A 17,839-nucleotide genomic window follows, 5' to 3' on the forward strand; every position below is an offset into this window, starting at 1 on the left:
GTACAAAACTCACGAGGCCCAGAGCCTACGGCCACACCACACTGAATGCGCCCGATCTCGTCTGATCTCGGAAGCTAAGCAGTGTCGGGCCTAGTTAGTACCTGGATGGGAGACCGCCTGGGAATACCAGGTGCTGTAGGCTTTTTTGTGCTCCAAGTTCAGGAAGTGAGCCATTTCTCAATTGCCTTTCAAAACTGCAAGGTCTAGCCGACTAGATGCTTAAAAGTACAAAACTCACTAAGACCAGAGCCTACGGCCACACCACACTGAATGCGCCCGATCTCGTCTGATCTCGGAAGCTAAGCAGTGTCGGGCCTAGTTAGTACCTGGATGGGAGACCGCCTGGGAATACCAGGTGCTGTAGGCTTTTTTGTGCTCCAAGTTCAGGAAGTGAGCCATTTCTCAATTGCCTTTCAAAACTGCAAGGTCTAGCCGACTAGATGCTTAAAAGTACAAAACTCACTAGGCCCAGAGCCTACGGCCACACCACACTGAATGCGCCCGATCTCGTCTGATCTCGGAAGCTAAGCAGTGTCGGGCCTAGTTAGTACCTGGATGGGAGACCGCCTGGGAATACCAGGTGCTGTAGGCTATTTTGTGCTCCATGATTAGTAATTGCACAACTTCTCAATTACTTTTCAAATTTGGTATGTTTCCAAAATAATTTTATCCCGTTTTATAGCGGAAATGTTGGACAACATTATGAGGGCTGGAGCTACCTATTTACATATAATTAGCATACAGGTAGTGTGTTCATGGGTAATAAATCGACTTTCACATGTAATGCAGTACAGAGAATATTGAGTCATTCAAGAGGCATGAAAGAAAGCCGTTATTGTGTTGATTGTTCTCTCCACCTCCCTGCAACAGAAACAGGATGGATGGATTAAAGTTATCCTACCAGACATAGGAGTCCTGAATGGGCCCACCAGTCTTATATATCTCGCCTGATCGAGCCTGATCGAGCGCTGATCGAGCGATGAGCGTGGTATCATGTTGCAAGTGGCTGCATGGCTTAGCTTACTAAATGCAAATGCATAAGAGTAATATTCTTAGCATTTCTAGAGCCTACGGCCACACCACACTGAATGCGCCCGATCTCGTCTGATCTCGGAAGCTAAGCAGTGTCGGGCCTAGTTAGTACCTGGATGGGAGACCGCCTGGGAATACCAGGTGCTGTAGGCTTTTTTGTGCTCCAAGTTCAGGAAGTGAGCCATTTCTCAATTGCCTTTCAAAACTGCAAGGTCTAGCCGACTAGATGCTTAAAAGTACAAAACTCACGAGGCCCAGAGCCTACGGCCACACCACACTGAATGCGCCCGATCTCGTCTGATCTCGGAAGCTAAGCAGTGTCGGGCCTAGTTAGTACCTGGATGGGAGACCGCCTGGGAATACCAGGTGCTGTAGGCTTTTTTGTGCTCCAAGTTCAGGAAGTGAGCCATTTCTCAATTGCCTTTCAAAACTGCAAGGTCTAGCCGACTAGATGCTTAAAAGTACAAAACTCACTAAGACCAGAGCCTACGGCCACACCACACTGAATGCGCCCGATCTCGTCTGATCTCGGAAGCTAAGCAGTGTCGGGCCTAGTTAGTACCTGGATGGGAGACCGCCTGGGAATACCAGGTGCTGTAGGCTTTTTTGTGCTCCAAGTTCAGGAAGTGAGCCATTTCTCAATTGCCTTTCAAAACTGCAAGGTCTAGCCGACTAGATGCTTAAAAGTACAAAACTCACTAGGCCCAGAGCCTACGGCCACACCACACTGAATGCGCCCGATCTCGTCTGATCTCGGAAGCTAAGCAGTGTCGGGCCTAGTTAGTACCTGGATGGGAGACCGCCTGGGAATACCAGGTGCTGTAGGCTATTTTGTGCTCCATGATTAGTAATTGCACAACTTCTCAATTACTTTTCAAATTTGGTATGTTTCCAAAATAATTTTATCCCGTTTTATAGCGGAAATGTTGGACAACATTATGAGGGCTGGAGCTACCTATTTACATATAATTAGCATACAGGTAGTGTGTTCATGGGTAATAAATCGACTTTCACATGTAATGCAGTACAGAGAATATTGAGTCATTCAAGAGGCATGAAAGAAAGCCGTTATTGTGTTGATTGTTCTCTCCACCTCCCTGCAACAGAAACAGGATGGATGGATTAAAGTTATCCTACCAGACATAGGAGTCCTGAATGGGCCCACCAGTCTTATATATCTCGCCTGATCGAGCCTGATCGAGCGCTGATCGAGCGATGAGCGTGGTATCATGTTGCAAGTGGCTGCATGGCTTAGCTTACTAAATGCAAATGCATAAGAGTAATATTCTTAGCATTTCTAGAGCCTACGGCCACACCACACTGAATGCGCCCGATCTCGTCTGATCTCGGAAGCTAAGCAGTGTCGGGCCTAGTTAGTACCTGGATGGGAGACCGCCTGGGAATACCAGGTGCTGTAGGCTTTTTTGTGCTCCAAGTTCAGGAAGTGAGCCATTTCTCAATTGCCTTTCAAAACTGCAAGGTCTAGCCGACTAGATGCTTAAAAGTACAAAACTCACGAGGCCCAGAGCCTATGGCCACACCACACTGAATGCGCCCGATCTCGTCTGATCTCGGAAGCTAAGCAGTGTCGGGCCTAGTTAGTACCTGGATGGGAGACCGCCTGGGAATACCAGGTGCTGTAGGCTTTTTTGTGCTCCAAGTTCAGGAAGTGAGCCATTTCTCAATTGCCTTTCAAAACTGCAAGGTCTAGCCGACTAGATGCTTAAAAGTACAAAACTCACTAAGACCAGAGCCTACGGCCACACCACACTGAATGCGCCCGATCTCGTCTGATCTCGGAAGCTAAGCAGTGTCGGGCCTAGTTAGTACCTGGATGGGAGACCGCCTGGGAATACCAGGTGCTGTAGGCTTTTTTGTGCTCCAAGTTCAGGAAGTGAGCCATTTCTCAATTGCCTTTCAAAACTGCAAGGTCTAGCCGACTAGATGCTTAAAAGTACAAAACTCACTAGGCCCAGAGCCTACGGCCACACCACACTGAATGCGCCCGATCTCGTCTGATCTCGGAAGCTAAGCAGTGTCGGGCCTAGTTAGTACCTGGATGGGAGACCGCCTGGGAATACCAGGTGCTGTAGGCTATTTTGTGCTCCATGATTAGTAATTGCACAACTTCTCAATTACTTTTCAAATTTGGTATGTTTCCAAAATAATTTTATCCCGTTTTATAGCGGAAATGTTGGACAACATTATGAGGGCTGGAGCTACCTATTTACATATAATTAGCATACAGGTAGTGTGTTCATGGGTAATAAATCGACTTTCACATGTAATGCAGTACAGAGAATATTGAGTCCTTCAAGAGGCATGAAAGAAAGCCGTTATTGTGTTGATTGTTCTCTCCACCTCCCTGCAACAGAAACAGGATGGATGGATTAAAGTTATCCTACCAGACATAGGAGTCCTGAATGGGCCCACCAGTCTTATATATCTCGCCTGATCGAGCCTGATCGAGCGCTGATCGAGCGATGAGCGTGGTATCATGTTGCAAGTGGCTGCATGGCTTAGCTTACTAAATGCAAATGCATAAGAGTAATATTCTTAGCATTTCTAGAGCCTACGGCCACACCACACTGAATGCGCCCGATCTCGTCTGATCTCGGAAGCTAAGCAGTGTCGGGCCTAGTTAGTACCTGGATGGGAGACCGCCTGGGAATACCAGGTGCTGTAGGCTTTTTTGTGCTCCAAGTTCAGGAAGTGAGCCATTTCTCAATTGCCTTTCAAAACTGCAAGGTCTAGCCGACTAGATGCTTAAAAGTACAAAACTCACTAGGCCCAGAGCCTACGGCCACACCACACTGAATGCGCCCGATCTCGTCTGATCTCGGAAGCTAAGCAGTGTCGGGCCTAGTTAGTACCTGGATGGGAGACCGCCTGGGAATACCAGGTGCTGTAGGCTTTTTTGTGCTCCAAGTTCAGGAAGTGAGCCATTTCTCAATTGCCTTTCAAAACTGCAAGGTCTAGCCGACTAGATGCTTAAAAGTACAAAACTCACTAGGCTCAGAGCCTACGGCCACACCACACTGAATGCGCCCGATCTCGTCTGATCTCGGAAGCTAAGCAGTGTCGGGCCTAGTTAGTACCTGGATGGGAGACCGCCTGGGAATACCAGGTGCTGTAGGCTTTTTTGTGCTCCAAGTTCAGGAAGTGAGCCATTTCTCAATTGCCTTTCAAAACTGCAAGGTCTAGCCGACTAGATGCTTAAAAGTACAAAACTCACTAGGCCCAGAGCCTACGGCCACACCACACTGAATGCGCCCGATCTCGTCTGATCTCGGAAGCTAAGCAGTGTCGGGCCTAGTTAGTACCTGGATGGGAGACCGCCTGGGAATACCAGGTGCTGTAGGCTATTTTGTGCTCCATGATTAGTAATTGCACAACTTCTCAATTACTTTTCAAATTTGGTATGTTTCCAAAATAATTTTATCCCGTTTTATAGCGGAAATGTTGGACAACATTATGAGGGCTGGAGCTACCTATTTACATATAATTAGCATACAGGTAGTGTGTTCATGGGTAATAAATCGACTTTCACATGTAATGCAGTACAGAGAATATTGAGTCATTCAAGAGGCATGAAAGAAAGCCGTTATTGTGTTGATTGTTCTCTCCACCTCCCTGCAACAGAAACAGGATGGATGGATTAAAGTTATCCTACCAGACATAGGAGTCCTGAATGGGCCCACCAGTCTTATATATCTCGCCTGATCGAGCCTGATCGAGCGCTGATCGAGCGATGAGCGTGGTATCATGTTGCAAGTGGCTGCATGGCTTAGCTTACTAAATGCAAATGCATAAGAGTAATATTCTTAGCATTTCTAGAGCCTACGGCCACACCACACTGAATGCGCCCGATCTCGTCTGATCTCGGAAGCTAAGCAGTGTCGGGCCTAGTTAGTACCTGGATGGGAGACCGCCTGGGAATACCAGGTGCTGTAGGCTTTTTTGTGCTCCAAGTTCAGGAAGTGAGCCATTTCTCAATTGCCTTTCAAAACTGCAAGGTCTAGCCGACTAGATGCTTAAAAGTACAAAACTCACGAGGCCCAGAGCCTACGGCCACACCACACTGAATGCGCCCGATCTCGTCTGATCTCGGAAGCTAAGCAGTGTCGGGCCTAGTTAGTACCTGGATGGGAGACCGCCTGGGAATACCAGGTGCTGTAGGCTTTTTTGTGCTCCAAGTTCAGGAAGTGAGCCATTTCTCAATTGCCTTTCAAAACTGCAAGGTCTAGCCGACTAGATGCTTAAAAGTACAAAACTCACTAAGACCAGAGCCTACGGCCACACCACACTGAATGCGCCCGATCTCGTCTGATCTCGGAAGCTAAGCAGTGTCGGGCCTAGTTAGTACCTGGATGGGAGACCGCCTGGGAATACCAGGTGCTGTAGGCTTTTTTGTGCTCCAAGTTCAGGAAGTGAGCCATTTCTCAATTGCCTTTCAAAACTGCAAGGTCTAGCCGACTAGATGCTTAAAAGTACAAAACTCACTAGGCCCAGAGCCTACGGCCACACCACACTGAATGCGCCCGATCTCGTCTGATCTCGGAAGCTAAGCAGTGTCGGGCCTAGTTAGTACCTGGATGGGAGACCGCCTGGGAATACCAGGTGCTGTAGGCTATTTTGTGCTCCATGATTAGTAATTGCACAACTTCTCAATTACTTTTCAAATTTGGTATGTTTCCAAAATAATTTTATCCCGTTTTATAGCGGAAATGTTGGACAACATTATGAGGGCTGGAGCTACCTATTTACATATAATTAGCATACAGGTAGTGTGTTCATGGGTAATAAATCGACTTTCACATGTAATGCAGTACAGAGAATATTGAGTCATTCAAGAGGCATGAAAGAAAGCCGTTATTGTGTTGATTGTTCTCTCCACCTCCCTGCAACAGAAACAGGATGGATGGATTAAAGTTATCCTACCAGACATAGGAGTCCTGAATGGGCCCACCAGTCTTATATATCTCGCCTGATCGAGCCTGATCGAGCGCTGATCGAGCGATGAGCGTGGTATCATGTTGCAAGTGGCTGCATGGCTTAGCTTACTAAATGCAAATGCATAAGAGTAATATTCTTAGCATTTCTAGAGCCTACGGCCACACCACACTGAATGCGCCCGATCTCGTCTGATCTCGGAAGCTAAGCAGTGTCGGGCCTAGTTAGTACCTGGATGGGAGACCGCCTGGGAATACCAGGTGCTGTAGGCTTTTTTGTGCTCCAAGTTCAGGAAGTGAGCCATTTCTCAATTGCCTTTCAAAACTGCAAGGTCTAGCCGACTAGATGCTTAAAAGTACAAAACTCACGAGGCCCAGAGCCTACGGCCACACCACACTGAATGCGCCCGATCTCGTCTGATCTCGGAAGCTAAGCAGTGTCGGGCCTAGTTAGTACCTGGATGGGAGACCGCCTGGGAATACCAGGTGCTGTAGGCTTTTTTGTGCTCCAAGTTCAGGAAGTGAGCCATTTCTCAATTGCCTTTCAAAACTGCAAGGTCTAGCCGACTAGATGCTTAAAAGTACAAAACTCACTAAGACCAGAGCCTACGGCCACACCACACTGAATGCGCCCGATCTCGTCTGATCTCGGAAGCTAAGCAGTGTCGGGCCTAGTTAGTACCTGGATGGGAGACCGCCTGGGAATACCAGGTGCTGTAGGCTTTTTTGTGCTCCAAGTTCAGGAAGTGAGCCATTTCTCAATTGCCTTTCAAAACTGCAAGGTCTAGCCGACTAGATGCTTAAAAGTACAAAACTCACTAGGCCCAGAGCCTACGGCCACACCACACTGAATGCGCCCGATCTCGTCTGATCTCGGAAGCTAAGCAGTGTCGGGCCTAGTTAGTACCTGGATGGGAGACCGCCTGGGAATACCAGGTGCTGTAGGCTATTTTGTGCTCCATGATTAGTAATTGCACAACTTCTCAATTACTTTTCAAATTTGGTATGTTTCCAAAATAATTTTATCCCGTTTTATAGCGGAAATGTTGGACAACATTATGAGGGCTGGAGCTACCTATTTACATATAATTAGCATACAGGTAGTGTGTTCATGGGTAATAAATCGACTTTCACATGTAATGCAGTACAGAGAATATTGAGTCATTCAAGAGGCATGAAAGAAAGCCGTTATTGTGTTGATTGTTCTCTCCACCTCCCTGCAACAGAAACAGGATGGATGGATTAAAGTTATCCTACCAGACATAGGAGTCCTGAATGGGCCCACCAGTCTTATATATCTCGCCTGATCGAGCCTGATCGAGCGCTGATCGAGCGATGAGCGTGGTATCATGTTGCAAGTGGCTGCATGGCTTAGCTTACTAAATGCAAATGCATAAGAGTAATATTCTTAGCATTTCTAGAGCCTACGGCCACACCACACTGAATGCGCCCGATCTCGTCTGATCTCGGAAGCTAAGCAGTGTCGGGCCTAGTTAGTACCTGGATGGGAGACCGCCTGGGAATACCAGGTGCTGTAGGCTTTTTTGTGCTCCAAGTTCAGGAAGTGAGCCATTTCTCAATTGCCTTTCAAAACTGCAAGGTCTAGCCGACTAGATGCTTAAAAGTACAAAACTCACGAGGCCCAGAGCCTACGGCCACACCACACTGAATGCGCCCGATCTCGTCTGATCTCGGAAGCTAAGCAGTGTCGGGCCTAGTTAGTACCTGGATGGGAGACCGCCTGGGAATACCAGGTGCTGTAGGCTTTTTTGTGCTCCAAGTTCAGGAAGTGAGCCATTTCTCAATTGCCTTTCAAAACTGCAAGGTCTAGCCGACTAGATGCTTAAAAGTACAAAACTCACTAAGACCAGAGCCTACGGCCACACCACACTGAATGCGCCCGATCTCGTCTGATCTCGGAAGCTAAGCAGTGTCGGGCCTAGTTAGTACCTGGATGGGAGACCGCCTGGGAATACCAGGTGCTGTAGGCTTTTTTGTGCTCCAAGTTCAGGAAGTGAGCCATTTCTCAATTGCCTTTCAAAACTGCAAGGTCTAGCCGACTAGATGCTTAAAAGTACAAAACTCACTAGGCCCAGAGCCTACGGCCACACCACACTGAATGCGCCCGATCTCGTCTGATCTCGGAAGCTAAGCAGTGTCGGGCCTAGTTAGTACCTGGATGGGAGACCGCCTGGGAATACCAGGTGCTGTAGGCTATTTTGTGCTCCATGATTAGTAATTGCACAACTTCTCAATTACTTTTCAAATTTGGTATGTTTCCAAAATAATTTTATCCCGTTTTATAGCGGAAATGTTGGACAACATTATGAGGGCTGGAGCTACCTATTTACATATAATTAGCATACAGGTAGTGTGTTCATGGGTAATAAATCGACTTTCACATGTAATGCAGTACAGAGAATATTGAGTCATTCAAGAGGCATGAAAGAAAGCCGTTATTGTGTTGATTGTTCTCTCCACCTCCCTGCAACAGAAACAGGATGGATGGATTAAAGTTATCCTACCAGACATAGGAGTCCTGAATGGGCCCACCAGTCTTATATATCTCGCCTGATCGAGCCTGATCGAGCGCTGATCGAGCGATGAGCGTGGTATCATGTTGCAAGTGGCTGCATGGCTTAGCTTACTAAATGCAAATGCATAAGAGTAATATTCTTAGCATTTCTAGAGCCTACGGCCACACCACACTGAATGCGCCCGATCTCGTCTGATCTCGGAAGCTAAGCAGTGTCGGGCCTAGTTAGTACCTGGATGGGAGACCGCCTGGGAATACCAGGTGCTGTAGGCTTTTTTGTGCTCCAAGTTCAGGAAGTGAGCCATTTCTCAATTGCCTTTCAAAACTGCAAGGTCTAGCCGACTAGATGCTTAAAAGTACAAAACTCACGAGGCCCAGAGCCTATGGCCACACCACACTGAATGCGCCCGATCTCGTCTGATCTCGGAAGCTAAGCAGTGTCGGGCCTAGTTAGTACCTGGATGGGAGACCGCCTGGGAATACCAGGTGCTGTAGGCTTTTTTGTGCTCCAAGTTCAGGAAGTGAGCCATTTCTCAATTGCCTTTCAAAACTGCAAGGTCTAGCCGACTAGATGCTTAAAAGTACAAAACTCACTAAGACCAGAGCCTACGGCCACACCACACTGAATGCGCCCGATCTCGTCTGATCTCGGAAGCTAAGCAGTGTCGGGCCTAGTTAGTACCTGGATGGGAGACCGCCTGGGAATACCAGGTGCTGTAGGCTTTTTTGTGCTCCAAGTTCAGGAAGTGAGCCATTTCTCAATTGCCTTTCAAAACTGCAAGGTCTAGCCGACTAGATGCTTAAAAGTACAAAACTCACTAGGCCCAGAGCCTACGGCCACACCACACTGAATGCGCCCGATCTCGTCTGATCTCGGAAGCTAAGCAGTGTCGGGCCTAGTTAGTACCTGGATGGGAGACCGCCTGGGAATACCAGGTGCTGTAGGCTATTTTGTGCTCCATGATTAGTAATTGCACAACTTCTCAATTACTTTTCAAATTTGGTATGTTTCCAAAATAATTTTATCCCGTTTTATAGCGGAAATGTTGGACAACATTATGAGGGCTGGAGCTACCTATTTACATATAATTAGCATACAGGTAGTGTGTTCATGGGTAATAAATCGACTTTCACATGTAATGCAGTACAGAGAATATTGAGTCATTCAAGAGGCATGAAAGAAAGCCGTTATTGTGTTGATTGTTCTCTCCACCTCCCTGCAACAGAAACAGGATGGATGGATTAAAGTTATCCTACCAGACATAGGAGTCCTGAATGGGCCCACCAGTCTTATATATCTCGCCTGATCGAGCCTGATCGAGCGCTGATCGAGCGATGAGCGTGGTATCATGTTGCAAGTGGCTGCATGGCTTAGCTTACTAAATGCAAATGCATAAGAGTAATATTCTTAGCATTTCTAGAGCCTACGGCCACACCACACTGAATGCGCCCGATCTCGTCTGATCTCGGAAGCTAAGCAGTGTCGGGCCTAGTTAGTACCTGGATGGGAGACCGCCTGGGAATACCAGGTGCTGTAGGCTTTTTTGTGCTCCAAGTTCAGGAAGTGAGCCATTTCTCAATTGCCTTTCAAAACTGCAAGGTCTAGCCGACTAGATGCTTAAAAGTACAAAACTCACGAGGCCCAGAGCCTACGGCCACACCACACTGAATGCGCCCGATCTCGTCTGATCTCGGAAGCTAAGCAGTGTCGGGCCTAGTTAGTACCTGGATGGGAGACCGCCTGGGAATACCAGGTGCTGTAGGCTTTTTTGTGCTCCAAGTTCAGGAAGTGAGCCATTTCTCAATTGCCTTTCAAAACTGCAAGGTCTAGCCGACTAGATGCTTAAAAGTACAAAACTCACTAAGACCAGAGCCTACGGCCACACCACACTGAATGCGCCCGATCTCGTCTGATCTCGGAAGCTAAGCAGTGTCGGGCCTAGTTAGTACCTGGATGGGAGACCGCCTGGGAATACCAGGTGCTGTAGGCTTTTTTGTGCTCCAAGTTCAGGAAGTGAGCCATTTCTCAATTGCCTTTCAAAACTGCAAGGTCTAGCCGACTAGATGCTTAAAAGTACAAAACTCACGAGGCCCAGAGCCTACGGCCACACCACACTGAATGCGCCCGATCTCGTCTGATCTCGGAAGCTAAGCAGTGTCGGGCCTAGTTAGTACCTGGATGGGAGACCGCCTGGGAATACCAGGTGCTGTAGGCTTTTTTGTGCTCCAAGTTCAGGAAGTGAGCCATTTCTCAATTGCCTTTCAAAACTGCAAGGTCTAGCCGACTAGATGCTTAAAAGTACAAAACTCACTAAGACCAGAGCCTACGGCCACACCACACTGAATGTGCCCGATCTCGTCTGATCTCGGAAGCTAAGCAGTGTCGGGCCTAGTTAGTACCTGGATGGGAGACCGCCTGGGAATACCAGGTGCTGTAGGCTTTTTTGTGCTCCAAGTTCAGGAAGTGAGCCATTTCTCAATTGCCTTTCAAAACTGCAAGGTCTAGCCGACTAGATGCTTAAAAGTACAAAACTCACTAGGCCCAGAGCCTACGGCCACACCACACTGAATGCGCCCGATCTCGTCTGATCTCGGAAGCTAAGCAGTGTCGGGCCTAGTTAGTACCTGGATGGGAGACCGCCTGGGAATACCAGGTGCTGTAGGCTATTTTGTGCTCCATGATTAGTAATTGCACAACTTCTCAATTACTTTTCAAATTTGGTATGTTTCCAAAATAATTTTATCCCGTTTTATAGCGGAAATGTTGGACAACATTATGAGGGCTGGAGCTACCTATTTACATATAATTAGCATACAGGTAGTGTGTTCATGGGTAATAAATCGACTTTCACATGTAATGCAGTACAGAGAATATTGAGTCATTCAAGAGGCATGAAAGAAAGCCGTTATTGTGTTGATTGTTCTCTCCACCTCCCTGCAACAGAAACAGGATGGATGGATTAAAGTTATCCTACCAGACATAGGAGTCCTGAATGGGCCCACCAGTCTTATATATCTCGCCTGATCGAGCCTGATCGAGCGCTGATCGAGCGATGAGCGTGGTATCATGTTGCAAGTGGCTGCATGGCTTAGCTTACTAAATGCAAATGCATAAGAGTAATATTCTTAGCATTTCTAGAGCCTACGGCCACACCACACTGAATGCGCCCGATCTCGTCTGATCTCGGAAGCTAAGCAGTGTCGGGCCTAGTTAGTACCTGGATGGGAGACCGCCTGGGAATACCAGGTGCTGTAGGCTTTTTTGTGCTCCAAGTTCAGGAAGTGAGCCATTTCTCAATTGCCTTTCAAAACTGCAAGGTCTAGCCGACTAGATGCTTAAAAGTACAAAACTCACGAGGCCCAGAGCCTACGGCCACACCACACTGAATGCGCCCGATCTCGTCTGATCTCGGAAGCTAAGCAGTGTCGGGCCTAGTTAGTACCTGGATGGGAGACCGCCTGGGAATACCAGGTGCTGTAGGCTTTTTTGTGCTCCAAGTTCAGGAAGTGAGCCATTTCTCAATTGCCTTTCAAAACTGCAAGGTCTAGCCGACTAGATGCTTAAAAGTACAAAACTCACTAAGACCAGAGCCTACGGCCACACCACACTGAATGCGCCCGATCTCGTCTGATCTCGGAAGCTAAGCAGTGTCGGGCCTAGTTAGTACCTGGATGGGAGACCGCCTGGGAATACCAGGTGCTGTAGGCTTTTTTGTGCTCCAAGTTCAGGAAGTGAGCCATTTCTCAATTGCCTTTCAAAACTGCAAGGTCTAGCCGACTAGATGCTTAAAAGTACAAAACTCACGAGGCCCAGAGCCTACGGCCACACCACACTGAATGCGCCCGATCTCGTCTGATCTCGGAAGCTAAGCAGTGTCGGGCCTAGTTAGTACCTGGATGGGAGACCGCCTGGGAATACCAGGTGCTGTAGGCTTTTTTGTGCTCCAAGTTCAGGAAGTGAGCCATTTCTCAATTGCCTTTCAAAACTGCAAGGTCTAGCCGACTAGATGCTTAAAAGTACAAAACTCACTAAGACCAGAGCCTACGGCCACACCACACTGAATGCGCCCGATCTCGTCTGATCTCGGAAGCTAAGCAGTGTCGGGCCTAGTTAGTACCTGGATGGGAGACCGCCTGGGAATACCAGGTGCTGTAGGCTTTTTTGTGCTCCAAGTTCAGGAAGTGAGCCATTTCTCAATTGCCTTTCAAAACTGCAAGGTCTAGCCGACTAGATGCTTAAAAGTACAAAACTCACTAGGCCCAGAGCCTACGGCCACACCACACTGAATGCGCCCGATCTCGTCTGATCTCGGAAGCTAAGCAGTGTCGGGCCTAGTTAGTACCTGGATGGGAGACCGCCTGGGAATACCAGGTGCTGTAGGCTATTTTGTGCTCCATGATTAGTAATTGCACAACTTCTCAATTACTTTTCAAATTTGGTATGTTTCCAAAATAATTTTATCCCGTTTTATAGCGGAAATGTTGGACAACATTATGAGGGCTGGAGCTACCTATTTACATATAATTAGCATACAGGTAGTGTGTTCATGGGTAATAAATCGACTTTCACATGTAATGCAGTACAGAGAATATTGAGTCATTCAAGAGGCATGAAAGAAAGCCGTTATTGTGTTGATTGTTCTCTCCACCTCCCTGCAACAGAAACAGGATGGATGGATTAAAGTTATCCTACCAGACATAGGAGTCCTGAATGGGCCCACCAGTCTTATATATCTCGCCTGATCGAGCCTGATCGAGCGCTGATCGAGCGATGAGCGTGGTATCATGTTGCAAGTGGCTGCATGGCTTAGCTTACTAAATGCAAATGCATAAGAGTAATATTCTTAGCATTTCTAGAGCCTACGGCCACACCACACTGAATGCGCCCGATCTCGTCTGATCTCGGAAGCTAAGCAGTGTCGGGCCTAGTTAGTACCTGGATGGGAGACCGCCTGGGAATACCAGGTGCTGTAGGCTTTTTTGTGCTCCAAGTTCAGGAAGTGAGCCATTTCTCAATTGCCTTTCAAAACTGCAAGGTCTAGCCGACTAGATGCTTAAAAGTACAAAACTCACGAGGCCCAGAGCCTATGGCCACACCACACTGAATGCGCCCGATCTCGTCTGATCTCGGAAGCTAAGCAGTGTCGGGCCTAGTTAGTACCTGGATGGGAGACCGCCTGGGAATACCAGGTGCTGTAGGCTTTTTTGTGCTCCAAGTTCAGGAAGTGAGCCATTTCTCAATTGCCTTTCAAAACTGCAAGGTCTAGCCGACTAGATGCTTAAAAGTACAAAACTCACTAAGACCAGAGCCTACGGCCACACCACACTGAATGCGCCCGATCTCGTCTGATCTCGGAAGCTAAGCAGTGTCGGGCCTAGTTAGTACCTGGATGGGAGACCGCCTGGGAATACCAGGTGCTGTAGGCTTTTTTGTGCTCCAAGTTCAGGAAGTGAGCCATTTCTCAATTGCCTTTCAAAACTGCAAGGTCTAGCCGACTAGATGCTTAAAAGTACAAAACTCACTAGGCCCAGAGCCTACGGCCACACCACACTGAATGCGCCCGATCTCGTCTGATCTCGGAAGCTAAGCAGTGTCGGGCCTAGTTAGTACCTGGATGGGAGACCGCCTGGGAATACCAGGTGCTGTAGGCTATTTTGTGCTCCATGATTAGTAATTGCACAACTTCTCAATTACTTTTCAAATTTGGTATGTTTCCAAAATAATTTTATCCCGTTTTATAGCGGAAATGTTGGACAACATTATGAGGGCTGGAGCTACCTATTTACATATAATTAGCATACAGGTAGTGTGTTCATGGGTAATAAATCGACTTTCACATGTAATGCAGTACAGAGAATATTGAGTCATTCAAGAGGCATGAAAGAAAGCCGTTATTGTGTTGATTGTTCTCTCCACCTCCCTGCAACAGAAACAGGATGGATGGATTAAAGTTATCCTACCAGACATAGGAGTCCTGAATGGGCCCACCAGTCTTATATATCTCGCCTGATCGAGCCTGATCGAGCGCTGATCGAGCGATGAGCGTGGTATCATGTTGCAAGTGGCTGCATGGCTTAGCTTACTAAATGCAAATGCATAAGAGTAATATTCTTAGCATTTCTAGAGCCTACGGCCACACCACACTGAATGCGCCCGATCTCGTCTGATCTCGGAAGCTAAGCAGTGTCGGGCCTAGTTAGTACCTGGATGGGAGACCGCCTGGGAATACCAGGTGCTGTAGGCTTTTTTGTGCTCCAAGTTCAGGAAGTGAGCCATTTCTCAATTGCCTTTCAAAACTGCAAGGTCTAGCCGACTAGATGCTTAAAAGTACAAAACTCACGAGGCCCAGAGCCTACGGCCACACCACACTGAATGCGCCCGATCTCGTCTGATCTCGGAAGCTAAGCAGTGTCGGGCCTAGTTAGTACCTGGATGGGAGACCGCCTGGGAATACCAGGTGCTGTAGGCTTTTTTGTGCTCCAAGTTCAGGAAGTGAGCCATTTCTCAATTGCCTTTCAAAACTGCAAGGTCTAGCCGACTAGATGCTTAAAAGTACAAAACTCACTAAGACCAGAGCCTACGGCCACACCACACTGAATGCGCCCGATCTCGTCTGATCTCGGAAGCTAAGCAGTGTCGGGCCTAGTTAGTACCTGGATGGGAGACCGCCTGGGAATACCAGGTGCTGTAGGCTTTTTTGTGCTCCAAGTTCAGGAAGTGAGCCATTTCTCAATTGCCTTTCAAAACTGCAAGGTCTAGCCGACTAGATGCTTAAAAGTACAAAACTCACGAGGCCCAGAGCCTACGGCCACACCACACTGAATGCGCCCGATCTCGTCTGATCTCGGAAGCTAAGCAGTGTCGGGCCTAGTTAGTACCTGGATGGGAGACCGCCTGGGAATACCAGGTGCTGTAGGCTTTTTTGTGCTCCAAGTTCAGGAAGTGAGCCATTTCTCAATTGCCTTTCAAAACTGCAAGGTCTAGCCGACTAGATGCTTAAAAGTACAAAACTCACTAAGACCAGAGCCTACGGCCACACCACACTGAATGTGCCCGATCTCGTCTGATCTCGGAAGCTAAGCAGTGTCGGGCCTAGTTAGTACCTGGATGGGAGACCGCCTGGGAATACCAGGTGCTGTAGGCTTTTTTGTGCTCCAAGTTCAGGAAGTGAGCCATTTCTCAATTGCCTTTCAAAACTGCAAGGTCTAGCCGACTAGATGCTTAAAAGTACAAAACTCACTAGGCCCAGAGCCTACGGCCACACCACACTGAATGCGCCCGATCTCGTCTGATCTCGGAAGCTAAGCAGTGTCGGGCCTAGTTAGTACCTGGATGGGAGACCGCCTGGGAATACCAGGTGCTGTAGGCTATTTTGTGCTCCATGATTAGTAATTGCACAACTTCTCAATTACTTTTCAAATTTGGTATGTTTCCAAAATAATTTTATCCCGTTTTATAGCGGAAATGTTGGACAACATTATGAGGGCTGGAGCTACCTATTTACATATAATTAGCATACAGGTAGTGTGTTCATGGGTAATAAATCGACTTTCACATGTAATGCAGTACAGAGAATATTGAGTCATTCAAGAGGCATGAAAGAAAGCCGTTATTGTGTTGATTGTTCTCTCCACCTCCCTGCAACAGAAACAGGATGGATGGATTAAAGTTATCCTACCAGACATAGGAGTCCTGAATGGGCCCACCAGTCTTATATATCTCGCCTGATCGAGCCTGATCGAGCGCTGATCGAGCGATGAGCGTGGTATCATGTTGCAAGTGGCTGCATGGCTTAGCTTACTAAATGCAAATGCATAAGAGTAATATTCTTAGCATTTCTAGAGCCTACGGCCACACCACACTGAATGCGCCCGATCTCGTCTGATCTCGGAAGCTAAGCAGTGTCGGGCCTAGTTAGTACCTGGATGGGAGACCGCCTGGGAATACCAGGTGCTGTAGGCTTTTTTGTGCTCCAAGTTCAGGAAGTGAGCCATTTCTCAATTGCCTTTCAAAACTGCAAGGTCTAGCCGACTAGATGCTTAAAAGTACAAAACTCACGAGGCCCAGAGCCTACGGCCACACCACACTGAATGCGCCCGATCTCGTCTGATCTCGGAAGCTAAGCAGTGTCGGGCCTAGTTAGTACCTGGATGGGAGACCGCCTGGGAATACCAGGTGCTGTAGGCTTTTTTGTGCTCCAAGTTCAGGAAGTGAGCCATTTCTCAATTGCCTTTCAAAACTGCAAGGTCTAGCCGACTAGATGCTTAAAAGTACAAAACTCACTAAGACCAGAGCCTACGGCCACACCACACTGAATGCGCCCGATCTCGTCTGATCTCGGAAGCTAAGCAGTGTCGGGCCTAGTTAGTACCTGGATGGGAGACCGCCTGGGAATACCAGGTGCTGTAGGCTTTTTTGTGCTCCAAGTTCAGGAAGTGAGCCATTTCTCAATTGCCTTTCAAAACTGCAAGGTCTAGCCGACTAGATGCTTAAAAGTACAAAACTCACTAGGCCCAGAGCCTACGGCCACACCACACTGAATGCGCCCGATCTCGTCTGATCTCGGAAGCTAAGCAGTGTCGGGCCTAGTTAGTACCTGGATGGGAGACCGCCTGGGAATACCAGGTGCTGTAGGCTATTTTGTGCTCCATGATTAGTAATTGCACAACTTCTCAATTACTTTTCAAATTTGGTATGTTTCCAAAATAATTTTATCCCGTTTTATAGCGGAAATGTTGGACAACATTATGAGGGCTGGAGCTACCTATTTACATATAATTAGCATACAGGTAGTGTGTTCATGGGTAATAAATCGACTTTCACATGTAATGCAGTACAGAGAATATTGAGTCATTCAAGAGGCATGAAAGAAAGCCGTTATTGTGTTGATTGTTCTCTCCACCTCCCTGCAACAGAAACAGGATGGATGGATTAAAGTTATCCTACCAGACATAGGAGTCCTGAATGGGCCCACCAGTCTTATATATCTCGCCTGATCGAGCCTGATCGAGCGCTGATCGAGCGATGAGCGTGGTATCATGTTGCAAGTGGCTGCATGGCTTAGCTTACTAAATGCAAATGCATAAGAGTAATATTCTTAGCATTTCTAGAGCCTACGGCCACACCACACTGAATGCGCCCGATCTCGTCTGATCTCGGAAGCTAAGCAGTGTCGGGCCTAGTTAGTACCTGGATGGGAGACCGCCTGGGAATACCAGGTGCTGTAGGCTTTTTTGTGCTCCAAGTTCAGGAAGTGAGCCATTTCTCAATTGCCTTTCAAAACTGCAAGGTCTAGCCGACTAGATGCTTAAAAGTACA

At 47.6% G+C, this 17,839-nt stretch overlaps 58 non-coding genes across 58 annotated transcripts; all 58 read left to right on the top strand.

Moving 5' to 3' along the window:
• The first annotated feature begins 23 nt into the window (after positions 1–23).
• LOC138552285 (5S ribosomal RNA) lies at positions 24–142 on the top strand. The gene has a single exon (XR_011295971.1). It is a non-coding gene; the product is annotated as a 5S ribosomal RNA (ribosomal RNA).
• Positions 143–248: 106 nt separating this feature from the next.
• Positions 249–367, top strand: LOC138552286 (5S ribosomal RNA). The gene has a single exon (XR_011295972.1). It is a non-coding gene; the product is annotated as a 5S ribosomal RNA (ribosomal RNA).
• A 106-nt stretch (positions 368–473) lies between these two features.
• On the top strand, positions 474–592 carry LOC138552287 (5S ribosomal RNA). The gene has a single exon (XR_011295973.1). It is a non-coding gene; the product is annotated as a 5S ribosomal RNA (ribosomal RNA).
• Positions 593–1,066: 474 nt separating this feature from the next.
• On the top strand, positions 1,067–1,185 carry LOC138552288 (5S ribosomal RNA). The gene has a single exon (XR_011295974.1). It is a non-coding gene; the product is annotated as a 5S ribosomal RNA (ribosomal RNA).
• A 106-nt stretch (positions 1,186–1,291) lies between these two features.
• LOC138552289 (5S ribosomal RNA) lies at positions 1,292–1,410 on the top strand. Its single transcript, XR_011295975.1, has one exon. It is a non-coding gene; the product is annotated as a 5S ribosomal RNA (ribosomal RNA).
• Positions 1,411–1,516: 106 nt separating this feature from the next.
• Positions 1,517–1,635, top strand: LOC138552290 (5S ribosomal RNA). Its single transcript, XR_011295976.1, has one exon. It is a non-coding gene; the product is annotated as a 5S ribosomal RNA (ribosomal RNA).
• A 106-nt stretch (positions 1,636–1,741) lies between these two features.
• LOC138552292 (5S ribosomal RNA) lies at positions 1,742–1,860 on the top strand. The gene has a single exon (XR_011295978.1). It is a non-coding gene; the product is annotated as a 5S ribosomal RNA (ribosomal RNA).
• A 474-nt stretch (positions 1,861–2,334) lies between these two features.
• LOC138552293 (5S ribosomal RNA) lies at positions 2,335–2,453 on the top strand. The gene has a single exon (XR_011295979.1). It is a non-coding gene; the product is annotated as a 5S ribosomal RNA (ribosomal RNA).
• A 106-nt stretch (positions 2,454–2,559) lies between these two features.
• LOC138552494 (5S ribosomal RNA) lies at positions 2,560–2,678 on the top strand. Its single transcript, XR_011296176.1, has one exon. It is a non-coding gene; the product is annotated as a 5S ribosomal RNA (ribosomal RNA).
• A 106-nt stretch (positions 2,679–2,784) lies between these two features.
• LOC138552294 (5S ribosomal RNA) lies at positions 2,785–2,903 on the top strand. The gene has a single exon (XR_011295980.1). It is a non-coding gene; the product is annotated as a 5S ribosomal RNA (ribosomal RNA).
• A 106-nt stretch (positions 2,904–3,009) lies between these two features.
• LOC138552296 (5S ribosomal RNA) lies at positions 3,010–3,128 on the top strand. Its single transcript, XR_011295981.1, has one exon. It is a non-coding gene; the product is annotated as a 5S ribosomal RNA (ribosomal RNA).
• A 474-nt stretch (positions 3,129–3,602) lies between these two features.
• On the top strand, positions 3,603–3,721 carry LOC138552297 (5S ribosomal RNA). Its single transcript, XR_011295982.1, has one exon. It is a non-coding gene; the product is annotated as a 5S ribosomal RNA (ribosomal RNA).
• A 106-nt stretch (positions 3,722–3,827) lies between these two features.
• LOC138552298 (5S ribosomal RNA) lies at positions 3,828–3,946 on the top strand. Its single transcript, XR_011295983.1, has one exon. It is a non-coding gene; the product is annotated as a 5S ribosomal RNA (ribosomal RNA).
• Positions 3,947–4,052: 106 nt separating this feature from the next.
• Positions 4,053–4,171, top strand: LOC138552299 (5S ribosomal RNA). Its single transcript, XR_011295984.1, has one exon. It is a non-coding gene; the product is annotated as a 5S ribosomal RNA (ribosomal RNA).
• A 106-nt stretch (positions 4,172–4,277) lies between these two features.
• LOC138552300 (5S ribosomal RNA) lies at positions 4,278–4,396 on the top strand. Its single transcript, XR_011295985.1, has one exon. It is a non-coding gene; the product is annotated as a 5S ribosomal RNA (ribosomal RNA).
• A 474-nt stretch (positions 4,397–4,870) lies between these two features.
• Positions 4,871–4,989, top strand: LOC138552301 (5S ribosomal RNA). Its single transcript, XR_011295986.1, has one exon. It is a non-coding gene; the product is annotated as a 5S ribosomal RNA (ribosomal RNA).
• Positions 4,990–5,095: 106 nt separating this feature from the next.
• Positions 5,096–5,214, top strand: LOC138552302 (5S ribosomal RNA). The gene has a single exon (XR_011295987.1). It is a non-coding gene; the product is annotated as a 5S ribosomal RNA (ribosomal RNA).
• Positions 5,215–5,320: 106 nt separating this feature from the next.
• LOC138552304 (5S ribosomal RNA) lies at positions 5,321–5,439 on the top strand. Its single transcript, XR_011295989.1, has one exon. It is a non-coding gene; the product is annotated as a 5S ribosomal RNA (ribosomal RNA).
• A 106-nt stretch (positions 5,440–5,545) lies between these two features.
• On the top strand, positions 5,546–5,664 carry LOC138552305 (5S ribosomal RNA). Its single transcript, XR_011295990.1, has one exon. It is a non-coding gene; the product is annotated as a 5S ribosomal RNA (ribosomal RNA).
• Positions 5,665–6,138: 474 nt separating this feature from the next.
• LOC138552306 (5S ribosomal RNA) lies at positions 6,139–6,257 on the top strand. The gene has a single exon (XR_011295991.1). It is a non-coding gene; the product is annotated as a 5S ribosomal RNA (ribosomal RNA).
• A 106-nt stretch (positions 6,258–6,363) lies between these two features.
• LOC138552307 (5S ribosomal RNA) lies at positions 6,364–6,482 on the top strand. The gene has a single exon (XR_011295992.1). It is a non-coding gene; the product is annotated as a 5S ribosomal RNA (ribosomal RNA).
• Positions 6,483–6,588: 106 nt separating this feature from the next.
• LOC138552308 (5S ribosomal RNA) lies at positions 6,589–6,707 on the top strand. Its single transcript, XR_011295993.1, has one exon. It is a non-coding gene; the product is annotated as a 5S ribosomal RNA (ribosomal RNA).
• Positions 6,708–6,813: 106 nt separating this feature from the next.
• LOC138552310 (5S ribosomal RNA) lies at positions 6,814–6,932 on the top strand. The gene has a single exon (XR_011295995.1). It is a non-coding gene; the product is annotated as a 5S ribosomal RNA (ribosomal RNA).
• Positions 6,933–7,406: 474 nt separating this feature from the next.
• Positions 7,407–7,525, top strand: LOC138552312 (5S ribosomal RNA). Its single transcript, XR_011295996.1, has one exon. It is a non-coding gene; the product is annotated as a 5S ribosomal RNA (ribosomal RNA).
• A 106-nt stretch (positions 7,526–7,631) lies between these two features.
• LOC138552313 (5S ribosomal RNA) lies at positions 7,632–7,750 on the top strand. Its single transcript, XR_011295997.1, has one exon. It is a non-coding gene; the product is annotated as a 5S ribosomal RNA (ribosomal RNA).
• A 106-nt stretch (positions 7,751–7,856) lies between these two features.
• Positions 7,857–7,975, top strand: LOC138552314 (5S ribosomal RNA). Its single transcript, XR_011295998.1, has one exon. It is a non-coding gene; the product is annotated as a 5S ribosomal RNA (ribosomal RNA).
• Positions 7,976–8,081: 106 nt separating this feature from the next.
• Positions 8,082–8,200, top strand: LOC138552315 (5S ribosomal RNA). Its single transcript, XR_011295999.1, has one exon. It is a non-coding gene; the product is annotated as a 5S ribosomal RNA (ribosomal RNA).
• Positions 8,201–8,674: 474 nt separating this feature from the next.
• Positions 8,675–8,793, top strand: LOC138552317 (5S ribosomal RNA). The gene has a single exon (XR_011296001.1). It is a non-coding gene; the product is annotated as a 5S ribosomal RNA (ribosomal RNA).
• A 106-nt stretch (positions 8,794–8,899) lies between these two features.
• Positions 8,900–9,018, top strand: LOC138552495 (5S ribosomal RNA). Its single transcript, XR_011296177.1, has one exon. It is a non-coding gene; the product is annotated as a 5S ribosomal RNA (ribosomal RNA).
• Positions 9,019–9,124: 106 nt separating this feature from the next.
• On the top strand, positions 9,125–9,243 carry LOC138552318 (5S ribosomal RNA). Its single transcript, XR_011296002.1, has one exon. It is a non-coding gene; the product is annotated as a 5S ribosomal RNA (ribosomal RNA).
• A 106-nt stretch (positions 9,244–9,349) lies between these two features.
• LOC138552319 (5S ribosomal RNA) lies at positions 9,350–9,468 on the top strand. The gene has a single exon (XR_011296003.1). It is a non-coding gene; the product is annotated as a 5S ribosomal RNA (ribosomal RNA).
• Positions 9,469–9,942: 474 nt separating this feature from the next.
• LOC138552320 (5S ribosomal RNA) lies at positions 9,943–10,061 on the top strand. The gene has a single exon (XR_011296004.1). It is a non-coding gene; the product is annotated as a 5S ribosomal RNA (ribosomal RNA).
• A 106-nt stretch (positions 10,062–10,167) lies between these two features.
• Positions 10,168–10,286, top strand: LOC138552321 (5S ribosomal RNA). The gene has a single exon (XR_011296005.1). It is a non-coding gene; the product is annotated as a 5S ribosomal RNA (ribosomal RNA).
• A 106-nt stretch (positions 10,287–10,392) lies between these two features.
• Positions 10,393–10,511, top strand: LOC138552322 (5S ribosomal RNA). Its single transcript, XR_011296006.1, has one exon. It is a non-coding gene; the product is annotated as a 5S ribosomal RNA (ribosomal RNA).
• A 106-nt stretch (positions 10,512–10,617) lies between these two features.
• Positions 10,618–10,736, top strand: LOC138552323 (5S ribosomal RNA). The gene has a single exon (XR_011296007.1). It is a non-coding gene; the product is annotated as a 5S ribosomal RNA (ribosomal RNA).
• A 106-nt stretch (positions 10,737–10,842) lies between these two features.
• LOC138552619 (5S ribosomal RNA) lies at positions 10,843–10,961 on the top strand. Its single transcript, XR_011296299.1, has one exon. It is a non-coding gene; the product is annotated as a 5S ribosomal RNA (ribosomal RNA).
• Positions 10,962–11,067: 106 nt separating this feature from the next.
• LOC138552324 (5S ribosomal RNA) lies at positions 11,068–11,186 on the top strand. The gene has a single exon (XR_011296008.1). It is a non-coding gene; the product is annotated as a 5S ribosomal RNA (ribosomal RNA).
• Positions 11,187–11,660: 474 nt separating this feature from the next.
• LOC138552325 (5S ribosomal RNA) lies at positions 11,661–11,779 on the top strand. Its single transcript, XR_011296009.1, has one exon. It is a non-coding gene; the product is annotated as a 5S ribosomal RNA (ribosomal RNA).
• A 106-nt stretch (positions 11,780–11,885) lies between these two features.
• LOC138552326 (5S ribosomal RNA) lies at positions 11,886–12,004 on the top strand. Its single transcript, XR_011296010.1, has one exon. It is a non-coding gene; the product is annotated as a 5S ribosomal RNA (ribosomal RNA).
• Positions 12,005–12,110: 106 nt separating this feature from the next.
• LOC138552328 (5S ribosomal RNA) lies at positions 12,111–12,229 on the top strand. The gene has a single exon (XR_011296012.1). It is a non-coding gene; the product is annotated as a 5S ribosomal RNA (ribosomal RNA).
• A 106-nt stretch (positions 12,230–12,335) lies between these two features.
• On the top strand, positions 12,336–12,454 carry LOC138552329 (5S ribosomal RNA). The gene has a single exon (XR_011296013.1). It is a non-coding gene; the product is annotated as a 5S ribosomal RNA (ribosomal RNA).
• Positions 12,455–12,560: 106 nt separating this feature from the next.
• LOC138552330 (5S ribosomal RNA) lies at positions 12,561–12,679 on the top strand. The gene has a single exon (XR_011296014.1). It is a non-coding gene; the product is annotated as a 5S ribosomal RNA (ribosomal RNA).
• A 106-nt stretch (positions 12,680–12,785) lies between these two features.
• LOC138552331 (5S ribosomal RNA) lies at positions 12,786–12,904 on the top strand. The gene has a single exon (XR_011296015.1). It is a non-coding gene; the product is annotated as a 5S ribosomal RNA (ribosomal RNA).
• Positions 12,905–13,378: 474 nt separating this feature from the next.
• LOC138552332 (5S ribosomal RNA) lies at positions 13,379–13,497 on the top strand. Its single transcript, XR_011296016.1, has one exon. It is a non-coding gene; the product is annotated as a 5S ribosomal RNA (ribosomal RNA).
• Positions 13,498–13,603: 106 nt separating this feature from the next.
• On the top strand, positions 13,604–13,722 carry LOC138552497 (5S ribosomal RNA). Its single transcript, XR_011296179.1, has one exon. It is a non-coding gene; the product is annotated as a 5S ribosomal RNA (ribosomal RNA).
• A 106-nt stretch (positions 13,723–13,828) lies between these two features.
• LOC138552333 (5S ribosomal RNA) lies at positions 13,829–13,947 on the top strand. Its single transcript, XR_011296017.1, has one exon. It is a non-coding gene; the product is annotated as a 5S ribosomal RNA (ribosomal RNA).
• Positions 13,948–14,053: 106 nt separating this feature from the next.
• On the top strand, positions 14,054–14,172 carry LOC138552334 (5S ribosomal RNA). Its single transcript, XR_011296018.1, has one exon. It is a non-coding gene; the product is annotated as a 5S ribosomal RNA (ribosomal RNA).
• Positions 14,173–14,646: 474 nt separating this feature from the next.
• On the top strand, positions 14,647–14,765 carry LOC138552335 (5S ribosomal RNA). The gene has a single exon (XR_011296019.1). It is a non-coding gene; the product is annotated as a 5S ribosomal RNA (ribosomal RNA).
• Positions 14,766–14,871: 106 nt separating this feature from the next.
• On the top strand, positions 14,872–14,990 carry LOC138552336 (5S ribosomal RNA). The gene has a single exon (XR_011296020.1). It is a non-coding gene; the product is annotated as a 5S ribosomal RNA (ribosomal RNA).
• Positions 14,991–15,096: 106 nt separating this feature from the next.
• On the top strand, positions 15,097–15,215 carry LOC138552338 (5S ribosomal RNA). The gene has a single exon (XR_011296021.1). It is a non-coding gene; the product is annotated as a 5S ribosomal RNA (ribosomal RNA).
• Positions 15,216–15,321: 106 nt separating this feature from the next.
• Positions 15,322–15,440, top strand: LOC138552340 (5S ribosomal RNA). The gene has a single exon (XR_011296023.1). It is a non-coding gene; the product is annotated as a 5S ribosomal RNA (ribosomal RNA).
• A 106-nt stretch (positions 15,441–15,546) lies between these two features.
• On the top strand, positions 15,547–15,665 carry LOC138552621 (5S ribosomal RNA). The gene has a single exon (XR_011296301.1). It is a non-coding gene; the product is annotated as a 5S ribosomal RNA (ribosomal RNA).
• Positions 15,666–15,771: 106 nt separating this feature from the next.
• LOC138552341 (5S ribosomal RNA) lies at positions 15,772–15,890 on the top strand. The gene has a single exon (XR_011296024.1). It is a non-coding gene; the product is annotated as a 5S ribosomal RNA (ribosomal RNA).
• Positions 15,891–16,364: 474 nt separating this feature from the next.
• On the top strand, positions 16,365–16,483 carry LOC138552342 (5S ribosomal RNA). Its single transcript, XR_011296025.1, has one exon. It is a non-coding gene; the product is annotated as a 5S ribosomal RNA (ribosomal RNA).
• Positions 16,484–16,589: 106 nt separating this feature from the next.
• LOC138552343 (5S ribosomal RNA) lies at positions 16,590–16,708 on the top strand. The gene has a single exon (XR_011296026.1). It is a non-coding gene; the product is annotated as a 5S ribosomal RNA (ribosomal RNA).
• A 106-nt stretch (positions 16,709–16,814) lies between these two features.
• Positions 16,815–16,933, top strand: LOC138552344 (5S ribosomal RNA). Its single transcript, XR_011296027.1, has one exon. It is a non-coding gene; the product is annotated as a 5S ribosomal RNA (ribosomal RNA).
• Positions 16,934–17,039: 106 nt separating this feature from the next.
• LOC138552345 (5S ribosomal RNA) lies at positions 17,040–17,158 on the top strand. Its single transcript, XR_011296028.1, has one exon. It is a non-coding gene; the product is annotated as a 5S ribosomal RNA (ribosomal RNA).
• Positions 17,159–17,632: 474 nt separating this feature from the next.
• LOC138552346 (5S ribosomal RNA) lies at positions 17,633–17,751 on the top strand. Its single transcript, XR_011296029.1, has one exon. It is a non-coding gene; the product is annotated as a 5S ribosomal RNA (ribosomal RNA).
• Positions 17,752–17,839: the final 88 nt, after the last annotated feature.

This window comes from Ambystoma mexicanum, unplaced genomic scaffold (genome assembly GCF_040938575.1).
Source record: "Ambystoma mexicanum isolate Mex_15411 unplaced genomic scaffold, UKY_AmexF1_1 Mex_scaf106, whole genome shotgun sequence".
Classification (NCBI taxonomy): Eukaryota; Metazoa; Chordata; class Amphibia; order Caudata; family Ambystomatidae; genus Ambystoma; species Ambystoma mexicanum.